At 25.5% G+C, this 7,375-nt stretch overlaps 1 pseudogene; it reads left to right on the forward strand.

Moving 5' to 3' along the window:
• Window positions 1–5,491: 5,491 nt before the first annotated feature.
• LOC126554723 (uncharacterized) lies at window positions 5,492–6,909 on the forward strand (annotated as a pseudogene).
• Window positions 6,910–7,375: the final 466 nt, after the last annotated feature.

Here is a 7,375-nt window from a genome sequence, read left to right on the forward strand (position 1 = left end):
CCTACCTATAACTCAATTAAATTATATGTATTACAAATTTCAAATGAATTAATAGTATATTTATAAATGATTATTGAGTACACCAACACCCAAACCATTAAATAATTTAGAATATTTATTTTTAACAGTGGAATTTGTTTCTTTCAAATTTACCAACTATGTAATTTCATAATAAAATAATTGAGAAAAATAATTAAAACCGATTCTTAATAATATTAAAATTAAATTGTATTATATAAACTTCTACATATATCATCACGACACGTTTCTTCTTCTATTTGATTATAATCAACAGCTTCTCGTTCATTTGAATCATAACAATCTTCGACTTCAACATATTCTTCAATATCCTCCCCTAAAAAAACCATGATTGACCAACCAAGCTGACAGTACATATAATATTTTACCTTGTTTAACGCATAAGTTGTGTAGAATACAACATGCCACTGTAGTTTTAGAAACTAATGTAATATCAGTTGATTCAATTCCTTTCAAACGTCTAAAACGTCCTTTTAAACCTCCAAATGCTTGCTCAATACAAGTTCTTGAAGAAGAAAGAACTGTATTAAAAAACTTTTGTTCTGGTGGCATTAGTATAGAACGACGATAGGGTTTCATCAAATACTTTGTAAGTGGATATGCAGAATCACCTAATATATAATGCTCATTAGGTAAAAGTAATCTAGGGTTGTCTTCTAAAGCCTGATATAATGGACTATTTGAAAACACATATGCATCATGACAGGATCCAGGGAATCCTACAAAAGCATCAATAAACATTCCTAGAACAGAAAAAAAGACTATTTAGGGACCTTCTTACAATGTCCAGTTAAAGTTAACCGACCGAATTCTGCCGGTAATAAAATTTGCAATCAGTTTGTTAGCGTTAACCGGACATTGTAAAAACAGCCCTTAAACTAAACTAAATTATAATTATTATTATTATTATTATTATAATTATAATTATATTATAATATATATCATGAATAATCCTATTATTAGATTCCAAACTTAATGAGAAATGTACTGATTTTACAATCAGTCACAGGCACTGCAATTTTTCCATAAAATATATCTTTACCTGACTTCAAATGTTGTATTCTTTTAATTAATAGTTACCTTCAAAATTACAAACTGCTTGTAGATTTACACTATGGTATCTATTCCGATTAAGATAGCTATTATCTTTTATATTACCACTGATACGAATATGAGTGCAATTAATTGCAGCAAAAGCACCAGGAAAAGGAATATTTCTCAAATTTTGAAACCCTAGGGAATTACGCACTCTTTCACCTCCTAAAAATATTAATATTATGTAGTTTGGTGAGTTATGGGAGAGTTCAATTAAAATTAGATTAGAGTGTAATTGACATAATGTACCTTGAGGCCAAACTATGTATTTGTGACGAATATTGTGAATAGCATCAACGGTTGAAGTGAAAATTCTGTGAGCGCTTGATTCACTTACCCCAAACCGTTCAGCCACTGATCTAAAAGTCTCTTTTTCATTGGCTAAAACCCATAATGTTAAGAGCAAACGACGATCATTCGCAATAGGGGTTCGCCCTAAAAATGTTTCAGCTGGTGGTAATTGCATTAGCAAAAACTAATATAATAAAAATGAATAAAAAATTAGATACATTAAGTTAGAGAGTAAATATTAGGTAGGTACTTACTTCAAATGTTGATGGTAACAAGCGAAAGTGAAACTTAAATTCTGCTGGAGTCTGTCTGTAAACAGTTGCCACATAATTTTTAATTTTTTGCCTCTCCTTAAAATCACTGAGTGCTCTAGTTTTATGAAACTTTGAGAGACATTTTAGGATAAATAGTTCATCTACTTCCGACGACTTGTTAGTATATTCGACTCAATGTTCACTCTTCTCAAACTCATAACGCATTGTATGCTCCCACAAATAATTGAGTCATTAAAACTCATACTTTAATTATTAATTAAATAATTATAATTATGAAATGTCAAACATAAATAAATTCAATTTAATTGACTAATGATTTATAAAGCGAAATGCCGAAATGTATTAGAATATATATATTTAAAATATTTTATCAATATTGATAAGATGATAACACGGCAAAAATGTTGCAATCACATTTTCATGTTCCGTAATTCAACGCAATCTAGATATTTCGGTATCCAACAACCACCAAACAGCGTTTCCATCATTGATGAATTTTGGAAGTACCCCTAATTAACTTATACCTATTATAATAATAACAATAATAATAATAATTTTAATTATTTATAAGATTTATTTAGATTACTTTTATCTACACGATTAATGATAATAAGTACGTCTTACTCACAGATATATCTGTGGTCTTACTAGGTACTTTTTAACGTTACGCTTTTTTTCTTATATATTGTAATTAATTTGTAATTAATACTTATTATTACCTATTTGTTATACAACATTACAAACTATTTTATATAGGTAGTTAGTATTTATAAATAACGAAGAATCCTACAAATTGTTAAACTAGTAATAATGGTAATTCAAATATTTTACTACCTAAATGTATGAATGTATAATTGTCATACTGTCATATTATGTATTGAATAGGACATATTATACACAAAATCATTATTAGAGTATTTTGAAGGCTCCACATTTATGTTAATTTTCTCGGAATGTCTATCTTCTAAAAATGTATTGACATTACGTACATATATGGATGATAAAGATGATGCTAAAAGTTTTATTAGGGAATTTGGAAAATTTGATGATAGTTATTGGATACAAGGTAATAGGTTGAATAAAGGAAATAAAATTCAGTAAGTATATTTTATTTATGAAATTAAAAGTATAATTTATTTCAATTCAATTGAAGTTGTTAATTTTTATTACCTAGTAATTAGTATATAGTTAAGTAAGGATATAACCAATTTGAGTGTTGAAATTAATTTATTTCCTATAAGTACCTAATACCTATAGGTAAAAAAAAAATCACTATAATATTAAATTATTCATACTGAGTGGAATGATGAATGAATATTGTTTTTAAATTATATTTTTTTTTTTGTTTGTCATCATCTTTGGAGTAGTGAAATTACTTCAAAAGTCAAATCTTTCACTTTTCTAAACTATTTTTCTTATTTTGTCTAATGGGATATGAAAATCTAATTTGAAGGGCTAAAAGTAAAAAATTCATAGTGCCTAATTTTTTTATTTTATGTCATCATACATTATACAATGTATTGACTTTTATAGGTTTGTAATGCATAACAAATGGGTGTGCAGTTTTAGTTCACATAGAAAAGTGGAAAACAGTAAAAAAAACCAAAAATGTGATGCATTTATTGATATTTTGATAAAAATTGTGACAAAAGGATCTAAGAAAAATGATAAATACTTAAAAAGAGACCCTCCTCTAAACACTGTTATTAAAATTAATCCTTTTCATAGCCATAACTGTGGTAGTACTGATGCTTTAAAGCGATTATTTATTGATCCAGAAGTAAAATCTGTTTTTCTAAAATATTTTGCTGATGGACTTTCTCCTAGTCAAGCAATGAAACAGAATATATCTAGACTTCGTACTCTTCCAAATTATGTAGTTTTATTGGCTAATGGTGCATTGAACCCAAGACCTTGGACTATATATAGACTGTGGCATAAATATTTGGAAGAAAACTATGGAAGTTTTAAGGAACCTTTTGAGAGATTAGAAGAAAAAATCCCAGATTATTTAAACCAAGGTACCTATTATTCTTGAATATATAAAAATGGCTCAGTATCATAACTAGATAGTATAATAACATTGTCTCACATTATTTATTTATAACATATTTTGAAAATGTATTTTACATATTATAATATATTTAATATTTATATACTATAATATGTAACGTGTAATAGGTTTAATCTTATTTTATTTGGTATTTAAATAAGGAATTTAAACACATGGAAATATTATTATTAGATTAATGGTTCTTTTTTAAATTATATTTTTTAAGTCAGTTTCTATGAAAAAAATTGTCCATAAATGATTTGTATACTTTTATATTTTATAAATAGTACCTGAAGAGATTATTACTCAATATTTTTTTTCAAATGCGTTGCATTTTTAATACTATCTGTAGATAATATTATTATTAATATAAAAAAATATTAATTTACAATACATGTTTAAAAAGTACCTACTAAACTACTTTGAAACATACAAATATATTGAACATTTTCATTACAAGACTAATGAAACATATTTTTTTATAATATAATGTCGACTGTTTAATATATTTAATTCATTAGTGTTGTTCAAATAATAAAAAAATAAGATAATAATACTACTTAAGGTAATATTATATACTAGGCATTTTATGAATTAATAATTCATCAAACTTAAGTAGTTTATACTTTCTAATTTCTTGTCAATATTTATAAACTTTATAGGCATACATGTTGTAATAGATAAAACAGATCCATGGGTAGTCCTTGTTGTAACACCATTAAACGAAAGAGCACAACAACTGAAAAATAGTTCTGAAATCATATTTATGGATTCAACTTCTAGCTGTGATGTGTCCATGGCATCTATTACTGTTCTCTTAACAGCTACAAAGGGAGGTGCAGTGCCAATTGGGATTTTAGTTCATAAGCGACAAACGGCTATGGCCTATGAAAAGGGATTTAAAATGCTAATGGATAATTTTCCCTTATGTTTCAATGGATTAACAGTAATTAATTATTTATTGTATATTCTAAGCAACATTATTTATTTTATACATATTTATTCTAATATGTACATATTTATACTAAATAATACCAGTTATAGTTATTATACACTTATCTCAATTTTTTTATTCCACTTAATCATTTATTTTACTAGGCATATAAATTATAAAATATGTTTAAAAAATTAAAAAATCTTATATTTGTTGTTATAATCTAAATTTATAAATTATAAATTATAATTGAGTACATTATTCAACAATAAATAAATTGAAAATAACATATTATGTATTAATGTATGATGAATTTAATAATATATCTTCAATCAGATTTTATCATATTTAAAAACACTTATAGCATGATAACTAAAAGGTAGAGAATAAAAACTAACTCTTTAACTAGGTAGGTACAAGGTACCTATATAATATTATAACAAAAAACTTTTTTTCTCAAAATTTTATTATATGGTTTAACTTTAACTAATTCTTTAAAACTATATTAGTGAAAAAAAAAGTTATTTATATACTTAAAGAATTAGCCCTTATTGATATCACTCATAGGGTAGGTTACTAATTTTTAATTATGATTTATAGTTGGTTTAAAAAACTATGAATAAAATCATTAAATATTTAAAATGTTGTGATAATTTTTTTTTTATACACACCTACTGAACATTTTTTCTTCTTACATAATTTAGTTTCCAAAAATTATGATGACAGACGATTCCATGGCTGAAAAAAAGGCAATTCAAGAAATTTGGCCTCAAACCACTCAGATTCTCTGTATATTTCATTTTTTACAAGCCGAATGGCGATGGTTGATGTCTTCTAGTAGTAATATATTACCTGTTAACAGGCAACAGTTGATGCAACTTTTTAGAAAAGTATTTAATAATTATTTATAATTTATATTTATATTAAAGAATTCAATTTTTAGGCTGTATATGCTAAGAACCATGAAGATTTTCAAAATGTAGTTAATGAAATTAATCATTTAGAAGGAAATCAATTATTCAAAAATCGCTTTAATGAAAATTTAAAAAGAAGTCAGGAATGGTCAATGAGTTATAGAAATGAAAATCTTATAACTCGTAATAATCAAACCAACAATTATTCAGAGGCAACAATTAGAATTCTGAAAGAAATTATTTTAGAACGTACTAAAGCATACAATGTTGTTGCGTTGGTTGAGTTTATTTCAATAATTTGGGATAAATACTTTATTAATCGTTTGTTAGATTTTGCTTACAATAGGAAGAATCAAAGAGACTATGAATTACAACTGACAAAAATGAAATCAGTTGACCCGAATCCTATATTACAGATAGATGAATTTTTATACAAAGTTCCAAGCTCTAAAGATAGCAAAAAGACTTATGATGTAAATACCATTATTGGATGGTGTAGTTGTTACAGTGGCAAACAGGGAGGGTTTATTATGATATTAAATTTCCAAATAGCCCAGTAACTGATTCAAATGAAAGGTATAAACTTGCATTTTAGCTCTGGGAATCAAAGATTGCCCTCCAAAACAATTTTTTGAGGTACTTCATTTTATATTTTTAATTTATTTTAAATATTAATTTTTTTCAAACACTACTTTATAGGATCTGAATGAGTTGCCAACACCACAAACTTCCATTATGGAAAAAAAAAATTTGAAGACAACTACAGAAAAAATAAACTTGCAGTTATGTTACAATAATTTTTCAAATAACTTACAAGATGATGATATTGAAAACGATCCAAATATTAGACTTTCAATATCTCAAAATAATAATAATCAGTCATTAAATGACAAATTCACAGAGAAATGGGAAGATTTTACTAATTCAATTAATAGACTTGGTGAATTACTACAACAAGATGTATCTGAAACATCAATAAAATATTTATCAGCTTTTACAAAAAAAATTAAAAACATTGATACAACATCTCAAGCTGTAGATTTTATAATAAATAATTCTTCAAGGTAAGATTAATGTTTTTATGAAAAAATTATATAGTATGTTAGGTAATTGTTTGGTAAAATTATTAGTTCTAAATGAGGAAGAAATATTCGAGTACAACCAACATCTGTGGCTAGAAGAAAAGGAACATATAAAGTTAATCATCGGATTGGTGCTGGTAGACCACCTACAGAAAAGAGTACTGCAGGAAGAAATTCTCTTTTGAATAAAAATAAAAAAAAAGTGGTAAACGCAAACATAACTTAGTACAAAGTATTACTAATAATCAAGCAAACGGTAAATGCCATTAGACAAACAAATTTAATAAATATTCAATATATATTTCAGTTTCATGTTCACCTACTTGACTATACTTATAGTTTTTTATTTGAAATATAAAATAAAAGACTAATAACAAGTTTTGTATTTTTAATAATTTATATGAACTTTTAACGTGGGTATATAATATAATATTATGTATATTGTTATTGTATTCCATTGTAATAATAGGCTCATTTTTCTTGGGGATAATGAGACTATATAAATTGACTACGATGTGAAAAAATTAAATGTTAGTAATAATATTATAATATTATAAAATAAAATTATTAATTAAACATTTACCAGATAAAAAATTGTAAATACCTATCTCTGTACCTACATAATTTCACATGATGTTCTCTGTTTATCTTCTTATATTATAATAGGTATAAGTTAATTAGTTCGTAAATAA

The sequence above is a fragment of the Aphis gossypii genome, unplaced genomic scaffold (genome assembly GCF_020184175.1).
Source record: "Aphis gossypii isolate Hap1 unplaced genomic scaffold, ASM2018417v2 Contig00584, whole genome shotgun sequence".
Taxonomy (NCBI): domain Eukaryota; kingdom Metazoa; phylum Arthropoda; class Insecta; order Hemiptera; family Aphididae; genus Aphis; species Aphis gossypii.